The sequence below is a fragment of the Hordeum vulgare genome, chromosome 6H, assembly GCF_904849725.1.
Source record: "Hordeum vulgare subsp. vulgare chromosome 6H, MorexV3_pseudomolecules_assembly, whole genome shotgun sequence".
In the NCBI taxonomy this organism is placed as follows: domain Eukaryota; kingdom Viridiplantae; phylum Streptophyta; class Magnoliopsida; order Poales; family Poaceae; genus Hordeum; species Hordeum vulgare.
Genome location: NC_058523.1, coordinates 466,765,507 through 466,779,593, shown reverse-complemented (window position 1 = coordinate 466,779,593; position 14,087 = coordinate 466,765,507).

Below are 14,087 nucleotides of genomic sequence, written 5' to 3'. Positions count from 1 at the left end.
AACATGAAAGTTGATCAGCAGAACCAGACGAACCCGGGTACACGGTCCATTCGTCCGTCACGCGTCCCTAGCATAGCAAACATGGAACTTTTCCATCATTTCTCGTACGACCGGTAGTAGCCCGATACCCGGAAAATATCGTCAGATATTCTTCCGACCCGTCTATGACGGATGTTTGCTGCGTTAGCTCATGTCTAGCCTGCATCTTGCCATGCCATGCATTGTGTTGCGCCGTTGCTGTTATTTATTGTTTCTTCCCCCTCTTCTTACAGGTAGACCCGAGACCAATGATGATCCGGTGATCGACTACTTCCCGGTCGAGGATCCATTTTGTCTGCAGAGCAACTAGGCAAGCAAACCCGCCTTGATCATTCCTATATCGCCTATGTCTTTCTTCCTACTGCTTGCATTAGTATTTTGCTACTGTTGTAGTTAGCTCCTATATCTCATGCATAGCCTATTTTTGATGAACTGTTACTTTCATCGCTGTACCCTTTAATCTGCTTAGTATAGGTGGAGCACTCATCCCTTTTGACCTCGTAGTCCAGTTGCCCCGCTTGTTTTCAAATCTAGATCCCTGATCGATGAGCCAGACCCGACACAACACATACACCCCCCTTAGTTGTACGACGCTACAGAGATACTATCGGGTACCGAGGGTGACACCTCGCTAAGTACTCCTGATGATATCTCTGTAGTATAGCTAGTCGGTCATGGTTATCGAGGGTGATTCCTCTTTCACCATTCCCGACGATGCCTCTGTCGTGCAACCCCTCAAGTGTGGGACCCCCGAGGGCAATTCCTCTAAGCCCACCTTGACGGATACATCATTCGGAATCCAACGAGGGTGATACCTCGGATTCCCCCCGATGTTACAACCACACAGTTACTCGACCATGTTACTGGGATCTTTGGTGATTAGATGTTAGTCGGGTGGATTCCCGCGAGATTGTGTTGATGGCCTAATTAAAATGATATTGGATTCGGGTATTTGATCTGGGTTGGTCGGAGACCTTTTTGCACTAACCGTCTACGTGGGAAGAATTATGGGTACTCGACGTCGCGGTATCAGCCGAAGCTCTTCAGACATCAGCGATGTAGTGGCGCGCGCCCGAGTGGTCCCGAGATGTATCGCGCTTGTGATTGAGGGATGCTAGGACTGACGTCGGCCGCCCTCGCATCATGCAGGAGCGCGGAGGGGAACTGGGCCCATGAACCCTTTGCGCTTTAGGATTTAGAACGGCGGTGTGTCCTCTCTGCTGAGCTTAGGTGGGGCTGCGACGTGTCGATATTCTGAGGCCGGGCAGGACCCAGAAAAGAGTGTCCGACCAGAGTGTTATCGAGCGCATCGAGACATGTGGTGCACCCCTGCAGGGATGAAAATTAACTATTCGAATAGCCGTGTCCACGGTTACAGGACGACTTGGAGTTGTGCATACAACTACAATTGTTACTTAACTGGATCTTTAGTTGCCTCGTGATTGCTTCCTCGCAGGGAGTCGAGGGAGGATCTCTGGGCGTGACCTCACTTTAATATTGCTGCAACAATATGGCTATTAATGGTGTTACCTGTTCTACTCTCATCTATTGCTGCAATACCCTGAAGATGCTAGTCTTCGATAGGACTAGGCATTCTCTCTCTATTCTCGCATTGCTATAGTCAGTCCACATATAAACCCCCCTTCTTTGATACTGGTGCATACTTAGCATAGTTCTGATGTAAGTCTTGCGAGTACATTGGATGAGTACTCACCGCTGCTTTGCTCCCCCTTTGTCCCCTTGATTCATTGTTGCGACAAGATGATGGAGCCCAGGAGTGCAGTTTCCTGCCGACGTCTGCCACCCTGTTGGTGTCTTCTTCTTGGAGGCCGCTGAAGAATAGGAGTAGTTTAGGAGGTTCCCAGGAAGGAGGCCTCGCCTCGTTTGATCGTGTTTCTTTTGTGCTAGCCTTCTCTAAGGCACCCCTTGTTTAATGTTTGTACTCAGATATTGTTGCTTCCGCTGACTCGTGTTTTTATCGAGCTTCTGTATTTCTAGCCCTCGAGGCCCCTGGCTTGTAATATGAAGCTTGTATTATTTTATATTTGTCTAGAGTTGTGTTGTGTATCTTCCCCTGAGTCCTTGGGTTTGATCGTACGCATTTGCATGTATGATTAGCGTACGCTTAAACCGAGGGCGTCACAAGTTGGTATCAGAGCCGACTGCCTATAGGTAGAACCCTTTCCAACTCCTTGGCCAAAGTTAAGTCTAGTGTTTGAAAAACTTATTAACACTGATGCTGTGGCTTACGGGTCCACATCTCAATTGGGTGGTATTAGTATCTTTTACTCCTTTCCTATACTCTCGGCTCTACTCTCTTTTCTCTTTCGGGATAAAGGTTTTGCTAACTCTAACATTAGGTTCTCGTAAATACTTCCTCCCGGAGAGCCCCGTATTTCAGACGATGGCTTGATCCATCAGAAGACTCCGATGATACTCTCCGATGTTTCTCTCGAGAATTTGTGCCCATCGCTCTTGCGATTTCCCTTCCTCCGTCAACCCTTGTGGATGACTGCACACAAATGTCATTCATATTTTCTTTCCAAATGCTCTTGTTTTTACGAGATGCAATGAATTATTTTATCGAGGATTGGTCCATCGTCAGTTGTGATGGGTTTCAAAAGTTCTTTGAATTACTATTCGATCTTTCGGAATCCCTAGTAACCTATGGCTTTTGACCTTTTTCACCTGCTTGTGTTATGGTTAAATCCACATGTGTAGCCGCATTCATTAAATTCCTTTGTGAATTTCCTCTGATCTTATCGATTCTACCTTTGTGTGAATACGCACAATCATCTGTTGATATTCATAAATTATCTTTCGGCTCAGACGTCCTTCCAGACAGAGCTGTTTATCGACAAATCAACTGTGGTGGTTGTCCATCTAAATCCATTTAGCTTACTTATATTTGATCGGAGCATCTGATTATGATACACCAACCTGTAAACCCTAATTCCTTTGGTAATGAAGTATCGATATTTTCAGATGTTCTATAATCCTATGCCTTGCGTTTACCCCCTCTGGTTGAGTACCGATATTCACATCAGATCCTTTGAGGATTGCCAGACCCATTGTTGGGTTATTATCCTACGGCATCCTTTACATTCAAAAAAATCCTTGTGATATTGTGTTGGAATTATGCCCTAGAGGCAATAATAAATATAGTTATTATTATAATTCCTGTATCAAGATAATTGTTTATTATCCATGCTATAATTGTATTGAATGAAGACTCATTTACATGTGTGGATACATAGACAAAACACTGTCCCTAGCAAGCCTCTAGTTGGCTAGCCAGTTGATCAAAGATAGTCAGTGTCTTCTGATTATGAACAAGGTGTTGTTGCTTGATAACTGGATCACGTCATTAGGAGAATCACGTGATGGACTAGACCCAAACTAATAGACGTAGCATGTTGATCGTGTCATTTTGTTGCTACTGTTTTCTGCGTGTCAAGTATTTGTTCCTATGACCATGAGATCATATAACTCACTAACACCAGAGGAATACTTTGTGTGTATCAAACGTCGCAACGTAACTGGGTGACTATAAAGATGCTCTACAGGTATCTCCGAAGGTGTTCGTTGAGTTAGTATGGATCAAGACTGGGATTTGTCACTCCGTGTGACGGAGAGGTATCTCGGGGCCCACTCGGTAATACAACATCACACACAAGCCTTGCAAGCAATGTAACTTAGTGTAAGTTGCGGGATCTTGTATTATGGAACGAGTAAAGAGACTTGCCGGTAAACGAGATTGAAATAGGTATGCGGATACTGACGATCGAATCTCGGGCAAGTAACATACCGAAGGACAAAGGGAATAACATACGGGATTATATGAATCCTTGGCACTGAGGTTCAAACGATAAGATCTTCGTAGAATATGTAGGATCCAATATGGGCATCCAGGTCCCGCTATTGGATATTGACCGAGGAGTCTCTCGGGTCATGTCTACATAGTTCTCGAACCAGCAGGGTCTGCACACTTAAGGTTCGACGTTGTTTTATGCGTATTTGAGTTATATGGTTGGTTACCGAATGTTGTTCGGAGTCCCGTATGAGATCACGGACGTCACGAGGGTTTCCGGAATGGTCCGGAAACGAACATTGGTATATAGGATGACCTCATTTGATTACCGGAAGGTTTTCGGAGTTACCGGGAATGTATCAGGAATGACGAATGGGTTTCGGGAGTTCACCGGGGGGGGGGGGGGCAACCCACCCCGGAGAAGCCCATAGGCCTTGAGGGTGGCGCACTAGCCCTTAGTGGGCTGGTGGGACAGCCCAAAAGGGCCCTATGCGCATTGGAAGAAAAATCAAAGAGAAAAGAAAAAAAAGGAGGAGGTGGGAAAGGAAAGAAGGACTCCACCCACCAAACCAAGTAGGACTCGGTTTGGGGGGGAGTCCTTCCCCCTTTGGCTCGGCCGACCCCAAGGCAAGGTCCCCCCTCTCCCACCTATATATATGGAGGTTTTAGGGCTGATTTGAGACGACTTTTCCACGGCAGCCCGACCACATACCTCCACGGTTTTTCCTCTAGATCGCGTTTCTGCGGAGCTCGGGCGGGGCCGTGCTGAGACGAGATCATCACCAACCTCCGGAGCGCCGTCACGCTGCCAGAGAACTCTTCTACCTCTCCGTCTCTCTTGCTGGATCAAGAAGGCCGAGATCATCGTCGAGCTGTACGTGTGCTGAACGCGGAGGTGCCGTCCGTTCGGTACTAGATCGTGGGACTGATCGCGGGATTGTTCGCAGGGCGGATCGAGGGACGTGAGGACGTTCCACTACATCAACCGCGTTCACTAACGCTTCTGCTGTACGGTCTACAAGGGTACGTAGATCACTCATCCCCTCTCGTAGATGGACATCACCATGATAGGTCTTCGTGCGCGTAGGAAATTTTTTGTTTCCCATGCGACGTTCGCCAACATATTGTTCCCTTGATACATAATATCATTGGTAAACCGTGTCTTCTCCTTCTGATGAGTTATATCCTATACCCTTGTCATCCATGCACTTGAGGCATGTGTTAATTGCTCTTGGAGTGTATGGTATATGTTCCTAAGATACCCCGATGGGTTGAACCTATGCCTTCCTAAATCATTATGACTCGAAAAGTTTTCATGAGTCTTACTCTTTTGGTGCTTTGCCGAATATCCTTTCAAAGCTACAACCTGATCAAAGTCGAGGAGTAAATGGTAAGTGATGTATTGATGAAGTGGGAGTCGACCTTGAACTTTGTGTTCATGCCCATGGAAACGACATTGATCCTATCATAGAAACTTCTCGTATCAATAATCATTCATTCTATGCTTATTCTGGTATCTGTGATCTTGTCCTTTGCAATCGTGGTTCTGACCATGTTGTCCTACCTTGATTTCATTCTCAGACGAGTTAAAGTACTTGTCTTCTTCAGATCAATACATTGGTCCAAGCCTTAATGTTGATCTACCTTCGAGTATTATCCCTCGTATCCCGAGGATATCTCGGAGCTATATAACATCTTGTGAGCTCCTCATCAACTATGATATTTTGATTTATTCTAGTTTCCTCATGTTTGAGTTGTTGGACACGCGAGTACATCGATAACTGAATCAAGTATGCATTGCGATTCAACAATTTTTAGTAATCTTCCTTGTTTACGAGTTTGTACTCGATCATGTCATTCCAAGTTGTTAAGTTACATCTTCGTCGTCATGTTGGAGCTCGACCATGCTATCTATACCCTTCATCCCTGGAACACTATTCCAACTAGGTGTTAAGCTTGCATCAAGTTTTCCACATCCTGTTGGTTGTTCTGAAAGGCAATCTCAATTCTAAGCTAGCAGCCATATCTGTGATTCCGACAACCTCTTGCTTCATCATTACCTTGATTGATGTCGTCGCTAGACGATTACATCTTCGTGAAGTTTCTCGACAAAAGTGTCGTGATCATCATCAACATTCTGAGCTCTTGCAGGGTATCAATTGAATGCATGATGAGAAAATACCATCCTTGCCCCTCGATGGTTTGTGTCCTCATCGGCAACCTTTTTGCCTTCCCTCCAACACAAACGTGTTCATGTTTTGTGTTGTCCTTTGAGTTCCTTGCTAATTCAGCTTATGATATCTTCTACCTTGTAGTATTTACTATCTGGTATGTCAAGAATGTCGTGAAAATTGCACACATCTTAAAAATTCTTGATATAGTGATACCTCTTGCCATCACCATTGATTTCTTGGTCCCGAGTTGTTTCTAACAGGTATACCGACAAGTGAACTCTGATGTGTGATTCCAATACTTCTGTCAACCCTATCGCCTTGAGGTTAATAACTTATTGTTTCCTCCTTGGTGTGTTGGGTGTTGACTCATCATTTTAGCATTGGTTGTGCTACCCAATCCGTACTTCCGAGTGCACCCTTCGACCAATGTTTTATTGTTGTTGTTCCCTCGAGCATACGACATTATACCATTTGTTTTGACGAATGCTATCTCCTCGATATTATAAATTTTGGGAACTCAACCCTGTCAAAACCTTGAGGGATTGTTGTTGAGCCCATCAGACACAACCTCAGCTTCTCCATGTTCCAAGGTGAAGCTCTTGAAAGCATTAGCCTAAAGGTTTTCCCAAAGATCACGTGCACTCTTTCCGCCGTGAATATGTGAAAGTTTTGTTTCACTTCTTCTCGGGAAATACCAAATCATTCATGCATGTGCGAAGTGTTATATGTTTTGAAGATTTGTTATCTTCACTTCATATAATTTCTCTTAGCACGCCAAGCCACTGACTGATTTGATCAAGGAAAAGAAGTTACTTCATAAGAGCTAATCGAGGCTTACACAAGGGCCTTGATATCCTCGATGATGGTTCTCAAATCACAACTCACTTGCATTTCGTTGTAAGAATTCCACGTGGGCACAAATGTCTTGACATTGTGTTCATGTGTCTTACAATCCAAGTCATGATCCAATACTTGCTTCTGTAGTTCATATCCTGAGAATCCGACATCATCATCTTTTCGTCTCAGGTATCTTGAGTCTGAGGAATGCTAACACCAACCAGAGCTGAATCTCGGGCAGATATGATGGCTGGAACATTTTTCCAATAATTATAACTTTGGTCTTATGTAAACCGGTATGGTGATGTTTTGTTTGGCACACCGGGCCACATGACCTATTGTTATAAATCCTTCCATATGTAAGGTTCGCCATTCTACCATGAGGAAATTGTATGACTTAGCTTTGTAAGTTGTTCCTCCTGGTTCCTCTTTGTATACCCATAGGTCCGACCTTTATCGAATGACCATGTCGATGCTACCTCGAAGCACGGATGTGGTACTTCAAATTTCAACCGAAACATTGGAAGCGCAATGCTAAATTGTTCCTGATCAATTATCCAAACCGTATGGTATGGGTAAACATCATCATGCTTCTTGTCTCTTTATCAAGATGGTTATGTACTGGATGACCTATCATGCATACCATACCCTATGTTTTCCTCGGGAATGGTATACTTTAATAACTATGTGTGTGTGAACGCATTTTCCTTCCCATTGGTCTGTTTGACCTTTCTTGTGGCATAACTTATCTAAGCAGTGTTAATTCCCTGCTTAGTTAAAATTCTTGGTATACGACTCTGTCAGTAAGACCCCGTTACTATTGTGGATAACATTCCGGTAGCCGCCGGTGGACGAGAACTTTGCCTACTGGTCCGCCTCGTTTCAACGAGCATGAAAATGGTTCTATTCGTCCCCCGCACTTGGTACTGACGTTGTTGCCAACATAACTGACAGGTTATCCTCTGACATGTCTTGCTATCAAGACCGTATAATATGTCACCCCTCTACCTACTCCCGACCCACATGGTGGACCCATAACCCAAAGTTCCACAGGATTGAAACCTGACTCTCCTGTACATCCTTAATTTCAAAGTACCATTTACACTTGGCTTCGTATGGAATTCCAGAGCCACCATTCAATGGACCAATCACTCTTTGGTTCGGATATTATCCAACCTACTGAAGATCAAGTTCGCATTATTCATGCGAATCTGAAGGCTGCTCAGTCTCGTCAGAAGAGTTAGTATGACCTTCATAATCAAGATATGGTCTATCAACCTGGCAAAAAGGCTTATCTTCGTGTCACACCAATGAGAGGTGCACATCGTTTTGGGATCAAGGGAAAGTTAGCTCCTCGCTATATTGGTCCTTTCACTGTTCTCGAAAGGCGTGGAAGAGTGGCTTATCAATTGGAACTGCCGGCGAACCTTTCTCAGGTTCAAGATGTCTTCCATGTTTCTCAGCTCCGCCGCTGCTTCAAGGATCATATTCGAGCAGTGGATCATGATATGCTTAAGCTGCAACAAGACCTCTCTTATAAAAAGCATCCGGTCCGCATTCTCAACCAAGCTGAGCGCAAAACTCGTTGCAAAGTCACAAAGTTCCTTAAAGTGCAGTGGTCAAATCATTCTGAAGATGAAGCCACTTGGGAACGTGAGGATCATCTTCGTGATGAATACCCCGTGCTCTTTCCTCCTACCTCTTAATTCTCGGGACGATAATTCTTGTTAGTAGGGGAGAATTGTGACATCCCCGGATTAAGCTACAGTAATAAATGTAGCTAGACTATAGTAATCACTCGCTAATAGTGCCACGTCATCAAGTTTAACTAAGTTAAACTTTCACTTGATAAATATCGAAGACATTTTTAAATTAAAGATAAAGTAAAATAAATTATTTCTCCAAACAGAAAAAAAACTAAAATCTTGGTTGGGTCACAAGTATTCACAAAGTAATTGTTATCTAGCAAACAACATCATTTGATATATTTAAGTGCCATAAAGTAATTATAATAGAGGCCAAAACATTATTTAAATTGCCTATTCTAAATTATGAGAATTCAAACTAATCCAAATAATTAACAAACTTTTTGGAGCAGTGTCTATTAATGCATCGTAAATAATTGTGCAAATTATATATTTTCTTAAATCAAACACACTAGTTTTAAAACAAATGAAAGAATATATTAAAAAACAATAAAGCCCCTGGCCCAACTGGGCCAAGTTGGCCCAGCCGGCCAGGCCCCACCGAACCGGCGCTCTCTCGTCCCAAACCCTAAGCGTCCCGCGCCGTCCCACTTCCCACTCCCGCGCGCCGCCAGGGGCACCCCAACCCCCGCACATGAGAGCCCCAAATCGCCAATGACTCCCCCACCAACCACCCCCACTATTGTGATTAATTACAATATGTAATTAGGGAGGAATCTCCTCTTGCCTAAACCGCCGTGCGGTTACACCCGCACGGGCGCCTCTTCCCCTGTAACAGTCGCGTCCTCCCGAACCGACGCCTCTCCAGAGAGTCGGGACTCTCCAGGAGATATATATACTTCCTGTAATCATCAATGATAGCAACAAGATCAGTTTGATTCGAAACACGTTATCAGCACGTAGAACAACCAGCAAGAGCGACAAAAGAATACAGAAGAAGAAAAGGAGAGGGGCACCTTGCCGCCGGTAGGATGTCGCCCCTCACTTCCTTCTTCCTCCGCCTCATTAGGGAGGACAACCGTCGGGAGTGCCTCCTTGCTCTTCGTCGTCGTACTGTTGCTGGACGCGGCCTGGGCGTCGCCGCACGCGTGCGTCCCGTGGGATAGCGCGTGCAATCCAGACCCCGGAGACTCCTCTCCCGGCTGGAGCCACGCCGCTGACAGAACAACAGAATTATGCTGCCTTATTCATCATAAGGCACCATATTCATCCAGATCTCAAGTCTGAGTATTTACAGGAGGAATCTCCTAGTACTCTGTTTCTGGCCCTCAAAACGAGGTATGAACAGCAGAAGGCAGTAGTCCTGCCAGAAGCACTCCATGATTGGACTCATCTCCGCCTTTAGGATTTCAAGTCCATTGGTGAGTACAATCATGGTGTTCATAAGATATGTTCCCAACTGCGCTTCTGTGAGAAGGAACCTACCGAGGGGGAGAATATAGAAAAAACTTTGTCTACCATGCTCCCTTCAGACATGATACTCGAACAACAATACCGTGCTCGCAACTACACTGTCTATTCCGAGCTTATTCACATGTTACTTCAGGCTGAAAAGCATGATGAGCTACTCGCTAAGAATGGCTCTCAGCGCCCAGTTGGGGCACAACCTTTACCTAAAGTTCATTTGAATGTCGTGAATAGACAGAAGTTTAATGGTACCTTTCGAGGTAAACATTCCAACTCTGAGCACAAGCACAAGCGCAATGGGAACAGAAAATTCAGAAACATGGGCAAAGGAAAAGGCACTACAAAGCCAAAGTTTGATAAATCTAAACTTTGCAATAAGTGTGGATGCTACTCGCATTCTACTGAAAAGTGCTCAATGCCCAAGCATCTGGTCATGTTGTACCAACAATCTCTGAGACGCAAAGCACCTCAAGGCAAAAGGTTTGAAGCCAACTTCAGCCTTCATCCACATGGCAAAAATGAAGCTGTTGCTTCACACGATGTTCCTCCTGGACCAAGCAATGCCACGATTCCTTATCCACTTGAGGACCCTGCTGAAACGGAGGCCATGTTACTTGAGTACACCTCAAACGATGTGTTTGGCGACTTTGACTAGTCCCTCGACCTCCTTAGTGATCTACTTCATTGTGTCCATTTGTGATGATTGTAATAAGAACATAAGTTTGTTGTTGTCTTTGTATTATATTGTATCAGCACATTTGATATAATAAGATTGTATTCTATGTATTAATATAAGGTTTTCTTATTGAAAATTCTTTCGTTTTATACAGTTTTTCTACGGGGACAATCCGATGGAAGAGGAATTATGCCTTGTGGACAGTGGTACCACAAACTCCATACTGAGGGAGATAAAATATTTCCAAACTCTGAAAAAGATGAATGGAGATATTCTAACTATTGATGCATGCGATACAGTGATTGTTGGTACTGGACGTGCCATATTCACCCTCCCAAGTGGTACACAAGTGACTATAGAGGATGCTTTATTGTATCCCGACTCATCACTTACCCTGATCAGTTATCGAGATATCCGTAAGAATGGTTTTCATATTGAAACCCATGAAGACAACAAAGAGGAGTATCTACTCTTTACCAAAAATCACGGATATGGCAAAGAGGTACATGAGAAAATTCCTTCTCTATCGTCTGGTTTGTAATATACGTACATCAAACCCGTGGAACATGTTGCATACAAAGTAATTTTTCAGAATGTTGACGCATTCCAAACCTGGCACGATCGCCTGGGCCATCCCGGAATCGGGATGATGAGAAAAATTACTAGCAATTCCATTGGTCATAATTTGCTTGAGTCAAAATTTCCTCAATCTTCTAATTTTGTGTGCACATCTTGTGCCACAGGAAAGCTAATTTTGAGACCCTCGCATCTCAAAATACAAGTTGAACCACTTCAGTTCCTTGAACGTATTCAGGGAGACATTTGTGGTCCCATTCAGCCATTATCTGGACCTTTCCGTTATTTCATGGTTCTGATTGACGCATCTACACGATGGTCACATGTGTGTCTTCTATCCACATGAAACCATGCATTTGCCAAGATAATGAGGCAAGTCATTAAGTTGCAAGCCCATTATCCTGAAAGTCGAATTAAATCAATTCGAATGGACAATGCTGTAGAATTCTCCTCACGAGCTTTCAATGATTATTGCATGGCTTTGGGGATTGAAGTTCAGCACTCTGTTCCATATGTCCATACACAAAATGGTTTGGCTGAAGCATTAATTAAGAGGATTAAACTCATTGCAAGACCTTTGTTGACGAATTGCAACTTGCCAGCCTCTTGTTGGGGTCATGCAGTTTTACACGCTGCCGACTTGATCCAATTGAGGCCAACTGCATATCATAGTTCTTCCCCTCTGGAATTGGTACGTGGAAATCCTCCTAGCATTTCTCATCTGTGTAAGTTCGGATGTGCTGCATACATCCCGATCTCACCACCATAGCGGACATCCATGGGCCCACACAGAAAGTTGGGGATCTATGTGGGGTACAAATCGCCGTCGATTATCAAGTACCTAGAACCCCTAACTGGGGATCTGTTCACAGCCCGTCATGCTGATTGCATATTTAATGAGGAACATTTTCCGGCATTAGGGGGAGATTTCAAGTACCAGAAAGAATGCCCGGAAATCGATTGGAATGCTCATGCCATTTCATCCTCTGAGCCACGTACCCATGAGACCGAACTTCAAGTTCGGAAGATCATTAATTTGCAACATCTTGCAAATAATCTGCCAGATTCATTTACTGATATGAAAGGTGTTACAAAATCCTTAAATCGGGCCAGAAATGCGCCACAAAGAGTGGAGGTACCAATAAAAACCACTCAACTCCCTGTTCCTAAAAAGAGGGGGAGTAGTATGGCATCTGACCTGGAGCTAGCTTCTAGCAAGCAGCAAAGGAAATCGAGGAGAAAATCCTTGGAGTCAGTAAATGCAGGTCAACTCAACGTTGACAAACACCTAATGGGTAGTTCACACCAAGTGGAAGGGCAACCTCCACAACCCAGCTCCAGTGTGCACAAACTGGCTGGAACATCGGAACACCCAAACTCAACCGTATTGGGAAATCACGCAGAGTCTCTAGGGGTGCAGGAAATTTCCATCAACTATGTTGATTCTGGAGAATCGTTTGACCATAAGACTACGACTCTCGACATATATTTTGCTGAAAAGATTGAAGATACTCTTATCAGTGATCAAGATCCAAGGTCTATCGTCGAGTGCCAAAGGCGCTCTGACTGGCCTAAATGGAAGGATGCTATCCAAGCAGAAATTGCCTCGCTTAACAAAAGGAAGGTATTCACTGAAGCAATACCTACACCTCTCAATGTTTTCCCTGTGGGATTCAAATGGGTTTTCCTTCGGAAACGGAATGAGAACAATGAGGTGGTAAGATATAAAGCAAGGCTCATAGCACAAGGTTTTACGCAGAAACCCGACATTGATTTCAATGAGACATACTCTCCAGTAATGAGTGGAACCACTTTCCGATATCTTATATCTATGGCAGTGAAAAATCGTCTATCCATGCAGTTGATGGACGTCGTGACCGCATATCTTTACGGGTCAATAGATTCGGACATATATATGAAGGTTCCTGACGGAATCTCTGTCCCGAATAATAGTGCAAAACGCAACATGTATTGTGTAAAGCTGAATAAGTCATTCTATGGCTTAAAATAGTCGGGATAGATGTGGTACAACCGACTAAGTGAGTTCCTTCTTCGGAAAGGTTACTCCAATAGTGATGATTGCCCATGTGTCTTCATCAAGAAGTCCTCTACAGGATTTTGCATCATCTCTGTGTATGTTGATGATCTCAACATCATCGGCAGTGCACCAGACATTGATGAAGCACACAATCACCTAAAGATGGAATTTGAGATGAAGGATTTGGGTAAAACCAAAATTTTCTTAGGTATTCAACTTGAGCACCTCCCCTTAGGAATCATGGTACACCAAGCTGCCTATATCCAGAAAATATTGGAGAAATTCAATATGGACAAATCCTATCCATCTAAAACTCCTATGGTGGTTCGATCTCTAGACGTAGAGAAAGATCCGTTCAAACCGAGGGACGATGGAGAAGAGGTGTTGGGACCTGAAGTTCCATATCTCAGTGTTGTTGGAGCGCTTATGTATCTTGCAAATTGCACAAGACCTGATATTGCATTTGCAGTGAATCTACTTGCTAGACACAGCGCAGCTCCCACCAAACGTCATTGGTCTGGAGTGAAGAATATCTTTCGATATCTCCAAGGCACAAAGGTTCTAGGCCTATTTTTCTAGTTTCACAGCAATCTGGACTCTAATATGATTGGATATACCGATGCCGGTTATTTGTCTGATCCCCATAATGCCACATCTCAGACCGGTTTTGTGTTCCTACATGGTGGTACAACTATATCATGGAAGTCTTCAAAACAGACTCTAGTGGCTACATCTACCAATCATTCTGAAATAATTTCATTATTTGAAGCATCATGTGAATGTGTATGGCTTCGCAGAATGATAAACCACATACAACAGTCAT